The following is a 20,616-nucleotide window of genomic DNA, read 5'->3' on the forward strand; positions in this document are numbered from 1 at the left end:
TGAGCCAAGATCATACCCCACACCACTCCACTCCAGCTTCGGCAACAGAGAGACTCCATCAAAAAAATAAAATAAAAAGAACCACAGAAAGAATGCAGTGTTGAATCCAGTGACATGACTCTGGGGAGATTTTTCAACTGAGGAAAAAGCCAGGAGGTAAGGAATATTTTGGAGAACATTTTTGGAAGAAGCCATTCCCTTTGACATTCCTGGCTCTATAAAAATATTGCAGATGAAGCTGCTGTTTTAAGTAAGTCAGATCCCATCTCTTTCACAAAGACAAGTAGAAACTACAAAATCCTCTCTGCCTAAATCAAAAAGACCTTAAAGAACCACAGAATCTATCCAAAGATGAGGAAGTAGCATGTCCTCAGGGTTAAGACAAAGGCTTTGAAATTGGCCCAACTTGGAATAAAACCCTCTTCTCACTCTTGCTATGTGATTCTGAGCAGGTGACTTATGCACTAACCTTCTGTCTTCTCAACATTAAAACCAGAATAATATCTAGAACACAGAGACGTTGTTAAGGTTCAATAAGATAACCAAGGTGATACTTGAACCAAAGTAAGTGCCTAAAGAATAGCTCTCTAATTATTTGTTATAAATATTACTAAAATCTCATCGAATACAGAAGGGATAAAAAGATTTTATCTCATGAGCCTATTCCAATCAATTGGTTGGTGCTACATAGAATACCTGTAGGGAAAAATCCAAAAGCCACCATCAGAACAGGCCTGCTGTTGTGGGGGCCTGCTGATTTTGTCATCCTTAATCAAAGTCAACCGTATCATCCTATTATTACAGGCCAAAAGGGTAACAATTCACGTGTTCACCACAATCACTTTCCCGAACTCTGCTTTTCATGACCAAAAGAAATAATAATATGCAACACATTGAAATAAAATTAAAATGTACATTAGCTAAATGGTAGCTTAAATGTACTAATTGCTTATTTTTCTTGAAGACAGAATAAAATGATGGCAATTTGCAACAGGCAGCTCAGCAGCCTGCATATAAACTGAATGGAAATTTCCTTGTCTTCGCTTCTGTGCATTACTTGAACCAACTTAACAGAAAACAGAATATTTTCAAAAACAATATGCAATGGAGTTTAAGTTCCTAGAATTTTACATCACGGAAGATATCATTTGAAATGTAATAGCTAAATGCCTTCCTCCCGGGTACAGCTTGCTTTGGTGTATTGATAAAAACTAAGATTAATATGCAAAAGGAAAATGTAAGAAACTTGCCCTGCACCGGTCAGCACCCGGCATGTATGTGCCTCTCCCTATGAGAAAGCAACTGCACCCGGAGAGTGAAAGTCTGGGTTTGGCTCTCACATCACCACTTCCTTGCTATGTTAGAGCCTCAGTTGATACACAGGTAAAAAGAGAGCGACACAGACTCACTCTTGTCTTTTCCAAAGTTACAGAAGTTGAAGAAAAAAAAAAACCCACTACAAAACTATAACATTTCACAGACATAACACAAAAACCAGCTGAAGGGTAGAAAATAAACTACCTAACAAGTCAATGTGGTGCACACATATTGCCCAGGCTGGTCTCACACTCCTGGCCTCAAGCAATCCTCCCGCCTTGGCTTCCCAAAGTGTTGGGATTACGGGCGTGAGCCACAGTACCCAGCCCAGATTCTTTCATTAATATGTGAAATATGGACTGCTTAAAAACTGTCTGCCAGATATTAGGGTAAGTATTGGGTATACAAAGACAAACTGCAAAGATCACTCAAAAGCCCCGGCCTTATACCTTATACACTGCATTGGCCGTACTCACGTAAATGGTGGCTCTGTAAGCTTGCCTACAATAATTTAGGTGGAATAATTCTGAGGCCACATCCACACTCGGTAAAGGACAGAATATGATCAATTCAATGATGTCTGCCAGGGCACGGGATGGGCACAGAAAAGGGGAACTATAAAATCGAAAGTGTGTCAAGAATGTTTGCCACTTCTAATTTAGCCAAAAGGTTTGATGTTTTGTGTAGGTATCATGTGAATAAAAGTCTGCCCAATACATTAGAAGTTTATGGTGAATTTGTATGTCCAGAAAAATGTGTTTATAATCCCATAAGGGGCTTAGAGAGGAATGGAAAATACCTGCAATATAAATGCAGATTACCTTTATTACGAAGTTGGATCATAGTCTCATTCCTAGACTAATTTCCTATATCATAAAACCTATATTCAATTTTATAAATAGCATACACCAAGAATCATAAATTCAGTTAATGCAGAAATTTAACAGATTTTTTTTTAATAAAAGTGAGAAAAGGCTGTTTTAGAGAAATATCTGAGAGGACAGAAAGGGTTCTTTCTTTGAAGATATGTTTTTTCCCTCTGACTCTACCTCCTTAGGGACCTAACCAGAGAAGAAATAAATTTCACAGCTAATATATATGAAGTAACATGTTTAACATTATCCAATGAATTTACATCTATCTACACCATATAAATTTATCTCACATAAACTGTCACCTCCAACAGAATTCATTAAAACAATGTTATAGCTTCTGAATTAAATGCAATCTTCTAATTGGAATTTAATCTTAAAATAGGGGTTGGGGGTTTTATTTTTTAATTGACAAATGGAATAATTCATTAGTTTGTCTTACAGTTCTGTCTGAAGAACTTAAAAGTAAATTTGACACAGGGATGGGCTGGCTACTGCTGTGTGGTACTAAGGAACTGGGGTGGGGGTTTGGAGGTTCTTTCATCATCTGCTGAACACCTCCTGCTGCTTATGGGCAGGAAGGGATGGACACTGTCTCACCATCCTGAATTACTGCATTACTAATATATTCCATTACCTCCACGTAAATGTCATGTTAATTTCTGATCTTCATCAAGCCAGACAATGGTTTCCACCTTGGCCCCTAGCCAGTTAGCTATGTGGAAAATATTTAGCCAATTACATTACTTGTATTGGGTTAGGAATTGGAGAGAAAGGCAAAATAAACGCATCGAAAATACTTCACAGATAAAATGTAAGTTGACACTGTCTTCGCATGCGGGAGCCTGAGTGATACAATCTGATAGGCAGCTGCCAGCACTCATAACTGCTTATTAAATCTAGACTGTCTTTATGGTGTGAGTGAAGATCTGTATTTTTACCAATATTAGGTTCATTGTGTTATGAAAGAGACCAAAATACTTAAGATCATTCGCTCCAGCTTATAAAACATATTATGTAGTTTATTAAATTGTTAAAATTACTTTTCAAAGTCAAAATTCCAGAGACTGGAAGTTTAAGTAAAACATAGTGGGCTGGCCCTCTGACAGGCTGCAGCATACAGCAGACCAGAAAGGAACCCTGTCAGCTGGCTCTCCTGGCCCAAGGTACCTGCCAGCTGCACATACCTTCTGGAAGCTGTGCCACCGCTGCCCCACCCCAAAACCGGTCACGGAAAGTCCATATTCTCGAGTTTTATTCTAAAAAGAAAGGAACTCCCAGCCAATAAGTAGCCCTTCACCAAGTCTTCGGTGAGAAGGATGCATCTGCCCATGTTTAAACTTCCTAGTAAGTCGAAAGGTAGCAATTTCACCATGAGAGAGATCAAAAGAGGAAGGCTGGGCAAATAAGGGAAAACAATTGTGAGCAAATCGCACACAATGTTGCACGACATTTATGTCTTTTCACCAGATCTATGAGCAAGGGAAAACTTATTGGTAGAGACGATGTAATGACAGAGCAGAGACGGACGAACAAACCGACACATTTGCCATCTCTAGTCAGCCCTTCTCAAAACAACTCTATGCAAATACAAATCGCTATGATCACATTTATTAATAACACTGCAGTTAACTGCCGATTAAATATGCAGCAGGCATTGCCAGTCTTCACTCTGGAAATCCCGTGATGTGCATCCTATAGGTACCAGTGTCAACTAAAGCTTCACACCAGGAAAACAGGAGCCAACTCTGACTCCTTCCTGGTGAACGGTGGCATTAAAGAGCCACAGCACAAAGAGAGATGCGAAGTGCTCAGCCCTTCTTTCGCTGTCTCCTGCCTCTAAGTTAATTTATTATGCAAGCATGGTTATCGCCAGCATCAATTGAGTACATTAACCATCTTCTGACCTTAAAAAATTGGCCATAATGATCTATTTGTGGAAACCTTTTATTTCATGGTTTCATTTCCTTGTGTTTGAGTGAGGCAATTTGTTGTTCTGGTTGCCTACCTCTGTGACTCTGACCCTGGTCTACCAGGAGGACACTTACCATGAAACATTTCACTCAGAATTAGAATTTATTTCAAGCCTAAAGACTCCAAATTATCAGCTGCAACAATTAATTGGTGCTTCTTTTGGTTATTTAATAAACTGTAAAGTTCTAAAAGGCACAGGACTGTGAATAAATGTTTGACAATGGAATGACTATCAGATGCATAATGCATGGAAGGCCAGTCACTGCAGCACAGAGGGAGACAGTGAGTCTTCTGAGCAAGCCTTGGAAACGCACCTTGAGAAAAAAATGGGGCCAGGCACAGTGCCTCAAGCCTGTAATCCCAGCACTTTGGAAGGCTGAGGCAGACGGGTCACCTGAGGTCAGGAGTTCGAGACCAGCCTGGCCAACATAATTAAACCCTGTCTCTACTAAAAAATACAAAAATTAGCTTGGTGTGATGGTGGGCACCTGCAATCCCAGCTACTCAGGAAGCTGAGGGAGGAGAATCGTTTGCAGTGAGCTGAGATTGTGTCATTGCACTCCAGCCTGGGTGACAAGAACAAAACTCTGTCTTAAAAAAAAAAAAAAAAAAAAATGGAAGGAGAATAGAAAATCAGAACATGTGGTCCAGCTCACAGGATACCTCTACCTTCTACTAAAAAATACAGAGAAGGGAAGTTTTTTTTAAGCCTGACAAATACTAAGAATTTCCTTATTTAGAAAAAACCTAGTATTCCACTAGGCCTAAAAGTACATTTTTTCAAAACAGATACCATTTTCATCATAGTTCTTCAGATGGATTTTTCAAATAATGGGCCAAACCCAATTGAAATTAATGAATAAAATGAGCCTCGTCTTCAACAAATTCATTCATGTGGTTTTGTTCAATTTCATACATCAATTTTATAACAGTGAGATTGAGTCAGACTCTCTCAATACCAAAGACAGAGATGACATGTAACCAAAAACCTGACTTTGTTGTTATTTCAATACCTTCAGAATTCTAACAACTTTCATGAATTCTCATGTGTATATGAAATAGACCAAGGCTTTGTTGTCAACTCTACCTGAATTCCTAAAGGTACGACTTTTCTTTATTATTATTATTATCATTATTATTTTGAGACTGAGCCTCACTTTGTCACTGAGGCTGGAGTGCAGTGGCATGATCTCCGCTCACTGCAACCTCTACCTCCTGGGTTCAAGGAATTCTTCTGTCTCAGCCTCGCAAGTAGCTGGGACAACAGGCACCCACCACCACACTCAGGTAATTTTTGTATTTTTAGGAGAGACAAGGTTGCACCATATTGGTCAGGCTGGTCTTGAACTCCTGACCTTAGGTGATCTACCCGCCACGGCCTCCCAAAGTGCTGTGGTGACAGGCGTGAGCAACTGGACCTGGCCAAGATACAAATTTTCTTAGCACGTGCTGCCTGTTCACTAATCTACAGACCATCCACAAAAGTCTATCATACATGCATAGCAATGGAAAACCTCAGGAGTTCACAGGTGAGGAAACCACACAACTTGCCCAAGGCCACCCAGTAAAAAGATCAAAGATCACCAACAACCCTAAAATTTCATGACTCCATTAACCATTTATTTTCATTGTGGACATCCTTGCCTGTGTGTTACTGTTTACTATTTGCCTTATTTCTTGCCACTGACAGAAGTAATACTGTAGGGAAGATAGGAGACTGGATTTGTTTTTCTCTCTCTCTAGCTCCAGCAGAACCAGTATAAGTTATCAGTTAACAAACTGACAGGAAGTGCCTTTTCGAGCCAATAGTTCTTTGAAAATCATCTGGTCGCTAATATTTGAGCCAGTTGCTTCACCATGAACACAGTTTCTCTGGACAATAAAACTAACGTATTTTTTAATGTATAAAATGGGAAGGATTTGTCAAAATGACCTCTAGCTATAAAATCTTTACAAATCTGGCCCAAATAATTGAAAGCATAACAATGTCTTAGACACATCATCAGAGGAGGTTTACAAAGCTAAATGGGCAGGATGTCTTAATCTCTGTAATTGAAATAAGCTAGAAAGAACCACTGAATCATGACCAAACAGCTGTGATCCAGTCCAGACCAACCCCAGGGACTTAGCCATCCCACCTAGACTTATGGACTTAAGCTGTCCCATTTGTAAACTGAGGTGTTTAAACAGATAATTTCTAGGGCCTCAATAACACTGATAGAATAGGATCCTCTAACCTATTCTATGCTTTGTTTTAGATATAGAAAATCAGGCCTGGCGTGGTGGCTTACACCTGTAATCCGAGCATTTTGGGAGGCTAAGACAGGCGGATCACTTGAGATCAGGAGTTTGAGACCAGCCTGGCCAATGTAGTGAAACCCTGTCTCTACTAAAAATACAAAAATCAGCCGGGCACGGCGACAGGCGCCTATAATCCCAGCTACTCAGGAGGCTGAGGCAGAAGAATTGCTTGAACCTGGGGAGGCGGAGGTTGCAGTGAGCCGAGATCACGCCACTGCACTCCAGCCTGGACAACAATAGCAACACTCCGTCTCCAAAAAAAAAAAAAAAGAAAGAAAGAAAGAAAATCAAAGAAGAGAGAGACTAATTTGCCCCATGCCAGGTTACTATTAAGCCTCCCAACTCCCAATACAGTGCCCTTTCTGCTTCACTACCCTTCTCTCCATTATTTACAATTTGCTTTCAATATTACTGCACTAAGACAGAAAAAGATGAGTTTATGCCAATGGGTCTTACCATTAAATGTCATTCAATACAAACCCTGAAATGATACGGTTCTCCATAAAACTGACCTCATTCAGTGACAAGGCTACCACAAATGACGTCAGAGTTGTCACCCAAAATGCCTGGCCTCAACCAATCATTGTCTCTGGTAACAACAAGTCACAGTGTTCATTACTACAGGGGAGTCACTGATTGATGAGGAACAGGATAGATGGAAAACACACAGAGAAAAATATCATCATGTCCCTTCTAATCTCCCTCTAAAAAGGCAATGAATAACCTAGTAAGGTTTCTATACAATAGAAAAAAAAATCCCAGAAGTCTTTCAAAAAATCTTTGAAAATCCCAAGTTTCCAATCCTTTGGCTTTCTCAAAAGTCCTGATCATACAAAAAGTTTGGGATGGGACTCTCTGAAGGAACAAATTAGACTCAAATTTTCCCTAAAACTCAAGATGAAAAATTACTGTATTATTTCATGGTGGCTCATGTTATCACCAAGTTGTAATGAGACCAAAAAAGCAATTACTCATTCAATGTTGCACATGACCCAAAACTGACATGGTCCACTCTTCAGAATATGATTAAAACAAAGAAGCAAGCAGAGAAAGTTCTCCTATGTCCTATTATGCCTTTTATAAATCCTCAGATCACTGTAGGAATTATCTGAAAAGATTACACCAGAAAACAATGATGGAGTTTGTCCCTTCTTTCAAGATGAGAAGCTCTCATCCTGGGTGGGCAACTGTCTTGAAGGACTTTTTGTCTTGTGAATTTTCAGATGAATAATCACAAACATTCATTCACTCACCCTTTTGGCTAGCAGGCATCACATCCATCCGTTCATGGCTGACAGCAAATCAGAGAAGGGATCGAAGCCCTCACCATTGTCGAAATGTTTTGTTCGGAAACTGGAATTGTCAACAAAAGCTTCTGGGACACTGCAACACAAAAATTTTTTTTTACACATAACTAAGATGTAACTTCTAAAACCACCACTTCCTTACACTTGAAAACAGCAAGACATAGATTCTTGAGGTAGGGGAAAACACCGTTCAAGCCAGGGTATGTCAATACATCAAGTGTGATGCTGTCAAATATGAACCGGAAATACCGTTTTGAAAGATACATTTACTAATCATTTCAACACATACACCAAAAAGTTGTTATTTATTATGGGCTTTGTACCAAGTATTTTAAATATTTTAGCATATGAAAATATCACTTCCCATTATCAAGTGTTCAGGTAACAATAAACTGTTTTAACTAAAATATTACACAGATAAATGTACCCATTCCCTATTAAGTTGTGATCTTTATCGAAGAAAAAAAGTAAACAAAAAAATTAAATAATTTTAAATTATTTTAGAAATACTAATAGTAATAATGAACGTTAAAACTAGTAGGAAAGGTAATCATCATTTTTTTTTCTCCAAAATAATTCTGTTTTATTCTAAAAATGATTATGGATTACATAAGGAGCAATACTCATGGAGATGTTTCCATCAAGAAAGCACGTACTGTGCGATGGTCAGGGCTCAAAAGTTGAGAAGCCTGAGTTCTGGACCCAGTATGGTCTTCAATCACTAGTGTGGCCCCAGGACGGTCATTTATCATCTCCAGATTCCAGTCTCTTCACCTGTAGGGTCAGGGCATTAACCGATGCTCTTCAAGTTCCTTCCACCTCTAAGCTTCTGTCTTTTTGAAAGAAGTATATTTCTTCTAACTACTTTAAACTACTAACTTCTCCTTTAAGTGTACTGATTAAATAGAGGTTTTTGGTTTTTATTTTGTTTTTATCATGATTCACTCTTATGCTGACCTGCCATCAACACTGAAGATGTTCTGTGACCAGAGAGTTTTTCAAGCGCTTAGAATGCTAACCCTGGCACCAGTACCTAACCCTATTGAGCCAGCACCCCCGGTGGCTGGCAGCATCCCCTGGGTGTCCAGGAAAGGCTTCCATTCTTCTCCAACAAGCATAGCTCTAAGTCCTGTAGAAATCTGTCCAGATGTCTTCTAGATTGATGCTTCTCAAACTTCTGTGCATAAGCATCTTTTGGGGAGCATTTCAAAATACAGATTCCTGGGACCCATCTCCGAAGGCTCTGATTCACTAGATCTGGAGTGGGCCTGAGATTCTGCATTTCTAGAAAACTACCAGGAGATGCTGATACTACCAATCATGGACCACATTTCGAGTCGAATGGCAAAGTCCTATTCTCCAAGCCTCCAAGCAGCTCTGAGATCCAGGAAGTACTTCCAAGGCTCAGACATGCTACCTAAAGCCATGAGGTCTATGTCATATAGCAAAAAAAGAAAAAAAAAAAAAAAGAAAAGAAAAGAAAAGAAAAGGGCTGAAGTTGTTTACCATCTTTAGGATAAAATTTGAATTTCTTCCCATGGCCTGAGGGCCCTACATAATCTGGTCACTTCCTACTTCTCTGACCCTACCTTAACTACCAACCCAATCCCAAACAATAACCAATGTAGATACAGTGGCCTTCCTTTTGTTTCAAGCAAGGCAAGTGTCTTCCCGTCTCAGGGCTGGTGCACTTGCTACCTCAGCTTCCCGAGACGCCATGAGCCCATTCCTTACACAGCTGGCCCCTGCTTAGTACTGGATCTTAGGGACAAAGGCCACTTCAAAAAGCTTGTCTTGCCTACCTACTTAAGTTAGGTTCCAAGTTACTCCTAATCATATCATCCCATGTGCTTACTTCAGAGCTTTTGCCATGATCTATTTACTCACTTGTCGTCCCCACTAGAATGTAAGCTCAATCAGATAAAAGAACTTTTTTTTTGTTCATCGCAATACTCCAAAATTTCAGAAAAATGCCCGGCTCATAGCAGGTACTCCATACGTTATCTTTTGAGTAAGTAAATGAATCAACAATTGGAAGAAATAACTTTTACAACCGTTATTTCATTCTATTCTTACAACAAAGTTCTCAGCAGATATTATTAAACTCAATATGCAGGTAAGACAACTGAGGCACAGGGAGTTTTAGTAGCTGACTCGACTCTATAAAGCTTATGTTCATGGGAACTCTATATTTTCCAGCCAATACCCTAATACAAAAGTCCTGAGTTTTTGTGATATACCCTTCCGACTCAGGCTTGCTCAAGTGAATTTTGGCATTACCTGACCTTACTGGTACTACCAATCATGGGCCACATTTTGGAACAGGCAGGTAATGCAAATGAGCAAAGGAGGCCAGGTGTAAGGTAACAGGGAGAGGGAAGAAACGTAGCAAACTGAGAAATCCTCATTTTATCAGCTTCAAGGAAGAAGCCATTGGACTTCCCCCTCCAATTACTGCCACATGGGAACATACCCTCAAGAGCCTCAAGAGCTTTCAATTCTACAAATAAAGGAAGTAATCTAGATTTCTATTTAGTAAAATTTCAGAATCTTTCAAAGATGGCAGCTAACTTTTTAAATAAGTTATATTTAAACAAAACAAACAAGTTGCAATCCCTGTAGCAAAGGATGGATGAGGTCACTCACTGTCTCCAGTTTGAGGATTCCAGGGTGATTCAGAAGCACAGAGAAGCAGTACAGGTGACACAGAAAAGCACCAGTAGGTGTCTGGGCAGATAAGAGCTTTCCAGAAGAATTCATTATCTTGAGGTTTTGGAAGGAATTGGAAGATTGGGTGGAAAAAGCATTTCACAGGTCGGAATATCATACTCGAAGGCTTGGGGGTGGGGAGTAGGCAAGTCAACAGCAAAGATAGCCATGAGGAGAGAGCTAGTGGAGGTTTCCTGTGGGAGTTTCATTTTCATTCGGACTGGAGGAGTAGCAGCTTTCTAGCTAATACATAAATCGGTTAAACAATACGTTATGTGGCTGGATGCGGTGGCTCACGCCTGTAATCCCAGCACTTTGGGAGGCCGAGGTCAGGAGATTGAGACCACACTGGTCAACATGGTGAAACCCCATCTCTACTAAAAATACAAAAATTAGCTGGGTGTGGTGACGCCAGCTACTAGGGAGGCTGAGGCAGGAGAATCGCTTGAACCAGGGAGTCGGAAGTTGCAGTGAGCCGAGATTGCACCACTTCATTACAGCCTGGTGACAGAGCAAGACTCTGTCAAGAAAAAAAAAAAAAAAAAATGCTCTATGTGTATGGTCATTAGTGCTGTCTTATTGACTTCTAATATTTTAAAGTAACCAGGCTTATCTAAAAATAAAGGGTGAATCACCAATGTGGTGTGTGGAAGTGTGTGTGTGTGCGTGTGTGCGTGTTGTTAAGAATTAAACAGTCATAGGATTGAATTCCATCTTCATGGAACCCCATAGCTAACTAAAATACTTAACTGTTCTGAACTCTAGACAAAAAAAAAATACAGCAATTGAAATTTTTAAAAATACCAGAAGATAGATACCCAAATAAATTATCCTTTCCACAGTGCAGAGGCAAAAACAAAAAAGAAAAGAAAAAAATGACAGAAATCCCCACCTGCCTACGTAGAATTGTATAACTAGAAAAACTATCTTTTAAAGCTGAGGGTAAAATCGAAGTTTTTTCGAACAAACAGAAGTTTAATCACCTCTCTTTAAGGAAATTCTAAAAGACTTATTTCAGACCAAAAAAAACAATTTCCCGGAGAAAGTTTTTTGATTTAAGAAGGGAGGGAATTGTGAACTTATGAATTAAAGTGAAAAGTAAATGCACTAATAAACAATGCGCGAGTCTCAAACACTTTTAAAAAATGTAGCAGTACCCCCACTTGCTTTGTACCCCAGCTCACATATTTACACTGTAGCAATATCAATCACCAAGGCCATGGACTGCAAATGTGAGTGTGCAGGGGGGCACCAGCCTAAAGCCCAAGTTCCTGCCCTCCATAGTCCAGAGATTCTTAAATAAGTTCCAGGAATCTGCTGTTCTACCAGATACCCCAGGTAACTCTGATAAAGATCTGAAGAACACTGCATTGCTCTCTGACTACTTTAGGGAAAGGAATTATTCAGTGAACCCCCAGGGGCTCATCCCTGGGAGGCTCCAGCTGAGAACACTATCAAACCTTTGTTCTTTTCCACTTCACTACAGCCCCAGAAGTACCTTGGCCCAGGAGGTCAGCAGTAACCCTGCCTCAACCCTGCTAATCAAGAGCTGCAATAAATTAAAAGCCCATTAAAATATTTTAGTGAAAAGCCTAGAAGTGCTGAAACATTAATTGTGCCATATTCAATCTGTTTTCCTAGAGATTTGAAAAGCCAGATTACCATCTTGGGGGTCATTAGAAAGAATGAAGCTTTCTCCCTATTCGATTTACATATTTAAAAATGCATGCGTTCTGGCAGTGGCTACTAAGTCCTTTCCAATGCTTTTCAAGTCCTGTGGCTACTCCAAATGCCACAGTCTAGCCATGGAGAGAGAAGCGTGGAATGCCACCCGGGCCTGCCTTGTTTTTGTAAAGCAAAGGAACCCAAATCCCAGGGCCTGTGGTTGCAAAACAGCTCCAGGAAAACAGGTAGTGGCAGCAACAAAACAACAAGTGATGTTTTCTTGTTTTGTTCTCCCCTGTTTATTTTTCCCTGAAGCAATCCCTGCTCAGTACAAAAGTCTGCAGGGAGCTGGAAAGAGCAGCTGTGGTTCCCTGAGGCCGGGACCTAGCAATCAAGTTGTTTACCAAACACTGCCAGGCACCAGGAAAACAACAACAGCACAGACAGCATTTGCATCTATTTTTCAAAAACAACCTCCAAAAGTCTGCCCTGGAACTTGCCTGCATAGCTGAGAGAAGAGCTTAAAAATTAAAGGAATGAACTGTACTGGGTATTGGCCTCCATGGCCTAAATGTAATCAAGTATTCCATTTCTACTGAAGAATGTCTATCCTAAAAAGAGAGGATTGAGGAACTGCAGAACTTCAAGCAGTGGATTGATACGGACAACGTGCTCATCACGGACATTTCTGAGCATGCCAACAAAAGCCCTCTCAGTAAATTGACATCATATGCTAAGCCTCCAGCAACTCACAGACATCTTAACCAAGCACCAGAATCTCCAGGGGGGTTTGTGAAACACAGATTGCTGGGCCTCTCCTCCAGTTTTGCATTCTGTAGGTCCAAGATGGGGCCTGAGAATTTCCAGCAAGTTCCCAAGTGATACTGATGCTACTGCTCCGGGCACCATCCTTTGAGAACCAGTGCTTTAAAGCTAGATGCTCTATACCCACTCTGAAGATCTAGGAAGGAATTCATTTCCCACCTTGACCTCTCCCACAGGTTACTGGTTGAGTTATGGCAGTTACCTCGCATAGCTGTTTCCAGAACAAAATGCATTGGATGGTTTCCATCTGCTTCTCCAGAGGCTCCACCCACTATCCCCCACCCAGCTCTGTGTCCTGGAAGGCTGCTCTCTGTCCAGCCAGCCAATGGGAGTTCTCATCTCAGGAGGCCAGAGAAGATGGGGTATTCATTTCTCTGGTTCTGAGTCTCTCTTTGACCAGTGGCAACCCTGCCAGGCAGCTCTCTCCACACAACTTCTCTCTCTGGGTTCTTTCAGCCCTCCTCTGCCTCCCTCCCCTGGTCCACTTAAGGACTAGGAGAATTAAAAGCCATCTATTTCAATCAAGGACCCTGATACAAAAGTCAAATTCAGTGTGTTGCCCACGGGATCTCCCTTGGTTTGAGAATGCTAAATGGCAATTTTATACACACACATAATATACGTATGTATATATACACAAGTATAAACATGCACAAGTGTACATATGTACATAGGAACATACAGACATACAGATATATACATCTTCACTGCTGTATGTTTTTAAACGCAGCTAAATCAGATTGGCCAGAAAACCTGGGAGTCCCCTGGCCAGGGCCACCTCATGGAGTTTGCATGGATGTTTCCGCGGGTCCCACGTGCCACAGCAAGAGTTAGCCCGCTCTGTCTAATCTGTTACACAACCTTATAAAAAGTGCATTTGTGAGAGCTTCAATCCTTCTCTAATTTACAAACTTAGTTTCCTTTGTTGCAAATGGCACCAAAATAGAAAGGGAACAGAAGTGGGTGGAGCGGGCTCCATCACCAACTCCTGTGAATAACTTTTTGACAATGCTGAACCCAGTTCAAAAAAGCACATCAGCTGCAAAAAAAGGTATGTGTTTGTCAGCTCATAAATAAAATGCCAATCCACCTCGATTCATAGGCTAGGAAAAGAAGAACAAATAACACTTCTGTTTTTAAAATAATAATAATAACTCAAACATACCCTAAATAAGCATCTGTCTTTAGCACTAGGTTCTAATACAGTTGTGGTAAAAACGGTCACCAGATTTAACCAAATGCTTCACTACACCAACCTCCATGATTTGGGCAAGCCCATTTAACTGACTTTGTTTCAGTGAAGTTCCCTAAAACTAACCAATCACTATTCCTTTTATTAATCTTCCACTAGTAAGATTTCTTTCAACTCACCAGAGGACTTACTGGTATCTATGTTCAAAAACAAATTTTTAAGTAAACCCGCTGGATTAATTAGAACACATGGGGAATTACGTAAGTGCTTTTGTAGCTCTGAGGCTCAACCTGAAACCCTTTTTGGTTTATTTATTTATTGCTCTCTTTTTCACTAACAATCTCCTGAATATTCCGCTTGAAACTCGCAGGCTAGTGAGATTTTTCCTGTGGCATCTGTCTGCTCCATTCCCCCTTCTATGTCCAAACCCTGCTGTAGAGAACAACTGACCTAACTGATCACTTCCCCTCTTCCGGGATGAGACAGACCATCATCCTGCCCCCTTCAGAACACTCCAGAATCTCCCTTCTGTGTTGAAGAAACTCCACTCCTCCTTTCCCTAGGCCATAGTTCTCACCTCTCTCCACCACCTTCCACTACCATCATCTGGATGAATGGAGAGACTTGCCTTTTACTCTTTTTTCTACCCTTAAAGACGTCTCCTCTCTCCTTTTCCAGAAGCCACTAGTTCCACATCTCTCAACTTCAGGCAAATAAAAAAGAAAGAGTTGGCCTCTCTTCAATTCCTGTTACAGCCAACTTGTTCCTCTGCCAACAGCCCACCTCGCCTGTCACCTACCCTCAAGGAAAGTACCATCGCCTTCCTCCACCATGATTCCAAGATCCATGGAAACCTTTCTACTCATAGTCACATGTAAGGGAATCACTGCTTCCTGCCCAGCCAACTGGCAGTTACTTTTAAATGTCAAGGATGGGTTAGGCACAGTGGCTCACACCTGTAATCCCAGCACTTTGGGAGGCTGAGATGGGCAGACTACCTGAGATCAGGAATTCAAGACCAGCCTGGCCAACATGGTGAAACCCTGTCTCTACTAAAAATACAAAAATTAGCCAGGCGTGGTGGCGGGTGCCTATAATCCCAGCTATTGAGGAGGCTGAGGTGGGAGAATGGCTTGAACCCGGGAGGCAGAGGTTGTAGTGAGCTGAGTTCAAGTCTCTGCAGCCTGGGCGACAGAGTGAGACTCTGTCTCAAAAAAAAAAAAAAAAAAAAAAGTATAATTTATGGTTTATAACACAAAGGACAAATGCTTGAGGGATGGATACTCCTGACATGATTATTATGCACCATGCACCACCTGCCTTGTATGGAAATACTTCATGTATCCTCTAATATATATACACCTACTATATACCCATAAAAATGAAAAAATAAAAATGTGAAAAAATAAACTAAATAAAAAAATTTTTAAAAAACAAAGAAAATACTCATTGGCACATTTCAGATTTGGGACTTTCAGGTTTGGGATACTCAACCATTAAGTATACATAATGCAAATATTCCAATACCCAAAAAAAAAATTCAAAAATCTCAAACACTTCCCAGTCCCAAGCATTTCAGATAAGGAATACTCAGCCTGTATATGGTTCACAATTTCTGTCTAGATCCCTGCAGTGTGGTCACTTCTGTTAACCTCAGTAGCCATAAAGATGGCGCTTCCAACAGCCTAGCCAAGGCTTACATCAGGCCCAATAAGGATAAAGCACTCAAAAAAAAAAAAAAAAAATTGTTGAATGAGTGAATATATGCCTGTTTTATCTTAACTTCCTTAATCCTAAAAAGTTTCCAGTCCACTCAAGAAGCGGCACAGCACAGGAGCTACGATCATGAGTTGCTAAATGGACTGCCTGGGTTCAACCCTAGCTCTGCCCCTTATTAGCTGTGACCTTGATCAGGTTCCTCCACATCTGAAAATTGGGTTAATATTTGACCTCACACAGTAAAGGCTTAATAAGTGCTGGTTAACAGCCACTACTTCCTCTACATCTGAGGGCATGGTTGAAACATGGATCTCGCCATCCCTTAGAACTGTTCTACTTCTAAAACTCTGAATTCTCAAATTCTCCCCTGACTAATAACCTCCCATGGAGCTGGGTCATTTCTCCTGAACTTGCTCCTGGACTACACTGAGACATGCCACTAACCACCTTGAATCCATTGCTCCTCCCAGTGCACAAAATCCACCTTCCCGTTTCTGAACTCAGTGTCTTTTACATCATCTAAGACTCACATCGTGGCACCCAGTGCCCTGAAAACTCCAGTATCCCTCAAGATGGCCTCGTCTTTTCTACTGACTTCCTGTTCAAGCTCTTTGGTTTCTTTACCAGAGTGAGATCAGTGAGGCAGGGTCTGTGATTTGCAAGTTATATCCTGGATGGTGGCACGACAGTGCCTGGGACACAGAAGGTTGGGAGGTATGACGTTCATCTGGAAGGCTCTTTTGGGGAGCCAGGAAGAGTCCCCAGAAGCCCACCTGGCACCCTATCTATAACAAGTTGCTCTTTAAGAATCATGGGAACTCCAGGATCATTTTCACAAAGACCTTCCATTCATAGTTCAATTAAATGGCAGAAAACACAAACCTTCCCTTCCCACTGGCAAACTGGGTCTAGCTAACTGAGCAGGGCTCACATAAGGCAGGTCTCCTGCTAGCAAGGCAAGTGGCGGCCCTGTCCCCAAGGCCCAGGGGAGCCTCTGCGGCTCCCTGCAAGGATGGTCAAGTGAACAGAGAGCTGGCTGCCATCTGGGTTCTTTATAAGGCTTTTGTGGTAAACATGTTTACTTTCTTTTGATTGGCTGGGCTTATCAAGTATTTTGTTTTGAGTCTTGCTCTATAAACATGTTTACTTTGAGGGGAGAGCTTTTTTGATAGCTAGCGCACTTGTTTTTCACACTTTTAAATTCAAAACATATTTTTCACAGCCTGTGGTAAACAACTCAAGGTGGTAAACAAATTATATTATTTTCATCTTCACACTAGAAAGGTGATCCCTATGTATCTATTCAAAGGCTTGAACTGGTTTGCCGGTAACCAAGGCTCTCTACTGGATGAGAACAAGAATTATATTCATAGTGATGATGTTACTAAAAGGAAAACATTACAATGGCAAATCCTGCAGTATCAAACCTAGGCCTCAGTTTCCCCAGTGGGAACATTCTAGAAGAAGCCATCCATAACAACAGCAGGGGTAGCCTTGTTAATTGACGACATCCATATTTTCCATGAAAAATTAAGGTTATGTAACCGGCATACATAACAGCTAATACGGGAGGAAAAATCAAACAATGTTTCAAAGAATGAAGAAACCAACTAGGTCACAACACTAAGTGCAATTCTTTTGAGATCTGTTTTCTGTGATGATTTTTGCCTGCTTTACAATTAGAAAAAAAAAAACAAGTAGTAGCCTCTAATGTAAAACTGAAAAGCCTTTCGTTATTGGAAAAGGAGGAAAATAACAAAAGAGTTAAGAGAAGAAAAAAAAGGAACATATCTCTTGAGAGAAAACCAATGGTCCTTGAAGTAGGATTTAAAAGTGCTGTTTACATAGAGGCATCAGAAGAGCCCCTCTGTGGAGGTAAGTGTGAAGTCCCATAGCAGTGGAGCCAAATCTGTCTTCTAGAGAGTTCTCTTGGTCTCCATGTTCCAACTAGAAACAAAAGCCATCTTACCACAGGCCTTTGCAGTTAGTTACAAGTTACTTAAAGGAATAAAAATACAGGCCAAATTATTTGATAAAATAAATAATACCCCCAGCCCCCAAATCATCTTCTAAGCTTATGGCCAAGTTAAGTTAAAAAACAAACAGAATTTCAACATGATGAAACCCCATCTCTACTAAAAATACAAAAAAAATAGCTGGGCGTGGTAGCACACACCTGTAATCTCAGATACTCGGGAGGCTGAGACAGGAGAATCACTTGAACCCAGGAGGCAGAGGTGGCAGTGAACCAAGATAGTGCCATTGCACTCCAGCCTGAGCAACAGAACAAGACTCTGTCTCAACAAACAAACAAACAAACAAAAACGAATTAAGGTTGTAGCACCAAACTATGGTAAACCTCCTCAGTGACTCAATGTTATTATTTCATCAGATATGGTACTGTAGGGAGGGGAGAATGGCAGAAGACACAGAAAGCCTGTATGGAGCCTCATCCATCATTCAGGCTGGAACATGCACAGAACATATAGGCATCAGAGTACAAACATACTAAGTAGCCTTGTTTTCCAAGGTTGTAACATGCTCTGGGGACATACTGCATTAGGAAGTCAGGAGAAGGAGCCAAGGGCATTTGGAGGCAGCCACTCTTCCTGACTTTCAGATTCTCTCCTATCAAGGAAGAAGACCAAAATAAATAATTTCCAGGTAGTTTTAGCAGAAGGGCAACAAGGCCCAGGGGGTGAGTACACATCACAAATTCCCAGGAAGACCAACGCCGTTCCAGCTTTGCCAACAACTGTTTGAGATGTTTCACAAGTCAGTGAGCTTCTCGGAACCTGAGTTTCCCGTCCTATAAAATGAAGGCATTTGAATCCCATCTTTTTGAACAATACTATGTCATAATTTTATGCTTCAAATTGGCAAAACCACTTTGGGGGATAACCAAGAATTCCAGGCTACATCATCCAATCAATACAATACTTGGAGCACTTTCAAAAAACCCACCAAGGAACCAAAGCTACCACAACTTAAAAGGAGCAGAAATGAAATTTCAAATTAATATGACGTTGGCCAGTGACTAGTCATCAAGCATACTTCAGCATTTAGTTGTCTGAACAGACAGGTGACTCAGCGGGGAATGGGTTACCCAGCCAGCCACACTCATCTGACCCACTACCTCAAAGTAATTTTTCCTCAATCTTCAAAACCAAGAAAGTAAATGACTGATGAAATGACTGAAGAATAACTTCCAGACAATTCTTACAACATTAAAAAATAAAACTAAACTTCAGCACAACAGTAAGTAGATAAGAAGAAAACAACCCGGTTCAGAGCTGTCCAACGTCTGATGGCCACAGTTCCTTCTGACAAAGGAAACATGCACATTCCAGGGTGTGGAATGATGCGGTTTGGAAACGTCTCGAGGGGCCATGAAAAGAGCTGATGATCAGGACAATGTCATCAAGAAAAGAGTCACGGAGCCCAAGTGGTGACATTTCTGTTGCAAATGTGAGAAAGGAAAGAAACACACTGGTCCTTCATCCTGGTGTTCACTGCGGTCATAGGGCTTTTGGATATCCTCCTGGGTACATCCAGTTCTGAGACCAACTAACGTGTGAAGCCTGTGCTGCACTGCACATGAGGTACTCTGCCCATAGTATTTCCATCTACTCTCTTATTAAGCTTTGTAACAGTGGCAAGAGTAAATACTATTATCTTACAGATAAAGGAACAAAAGCTGGTGAAGGGAAGGAAGTCCTTTATCCAAGACTACAGTTAGTGACACAGTCACATCTTTCTGAAACCCAAGCCTCGTCCCTTAACCACCACTGAACACTACTGAGTAACATTTTTCCAACAGCTCAAACAGGAAAAGTAGGAACATTTGGAAGGGTTCCCAAAATAAAGCCACACTGGGAATACAGAGTTATAATTCTACTCAAAACTCCACATTGACTCCCACTGTCTAAATCCCTTGGCTTCTTGCTTGAAGTCAGCCAAATCCAGGAAGCAGAAAAGCAAGGAGCCAAGTCACCCCTGGTAGTGCAACCTGGAAATGACATGGGACATCTCCCCCAAGAAAGGAGACAGGGAGGGGGTTTATGATAGCATACGAGGCATGCACTCAGTCCTCCTATTAGACTGTAGAAGAGGGATGCTTTCTTTCTTTTTTTTTTTTTTTTTTTTTTTGAGCTGGAGTCTCACTCCGTCACCCAGGCTAGAGTGCAGTGGCACCATCTTGGCTCACTGCAACCTCTGCCTCCCCTCCCAGGTTCAAGTGATTCTCCTGCCTCAGCCTCCAGAGTAGCTGGGATTACAGGCACACGCCGCTACGCCAGGCTAAATTTTTGTATTTTTACTAGAAAAAGGGTTTCACTGTGTCAGCCAGGATGGTTTCGATCTCCTGACCTCATCATTTGCCCGCCTGAGCCTCCCAAAGTGCTGGGATTACAGGCGTGAGCCACTGCGCCCAGGCCTGAGGAGGGATGCTTTCTAGTCCTCTCTCTGTCCCCCTTTAATTCTCCCATTTTCTTCTGAATCACAACTGTGGGCATCGTCCCCCTTCCTCTCCTACTTCTTCCCCTCCACGAATGTCACCTGTCTAAAGTCTAAAGGATGAGATTATCACTTCCACCCGGAAGCCTCTCAAATGAAATTAAATCAAACATTTATTGCACTGTGGTACACATGCATTGGGTGAGGTGGAGGACACCCAGGCACAGTCTGCCTCTCAGGGCGAGAAGTTAAATAACAATGTGCGATTTAAATAACATTT

General features: G+C 41.2%; 1 protein-coding gene across 5 annotated transcripts in view; it reads right to left on the reverse strand.

Annotated features, from left to right (window-relative positions):
- The window catches only part of FOXP1 (forkhead box P1), a 632,214-nt gene that overhangs the window by 531,814 nt on the left and 79,784 nt on the right, over window positions 1-20,616 (reverse strand). For all 5 annotated transcript variants that reach the window (XM_030918371.1, XM_030918333.1, XM_030918145.1 and 2 more), the window contains one exon: window positions 7,718-7,847. The gene's annotated coding sequence lies outside the window, so the exon portion shown is untranslated. The remainder of the gene's footprint in view (window positions 1-7,717; window positions 7,848-20,616) is intronic.

Source organism: Rhinopithecus roxellana, chromosome 1 (assembly GCF_007565055.1).
Source record: "Rhinopithecus roxellana isolate Shanxi Qingling chromosome 1, ASM756505v1, whole genome shotgun sequence".
NCBI classification, from domain to species: domain Eukaryota; kingdom Metazoa; phylum Chordata; class Mammalia; order Primates; family Cercopithecidae; genus Rhinopithecus; species Rhinopithecus roxellana.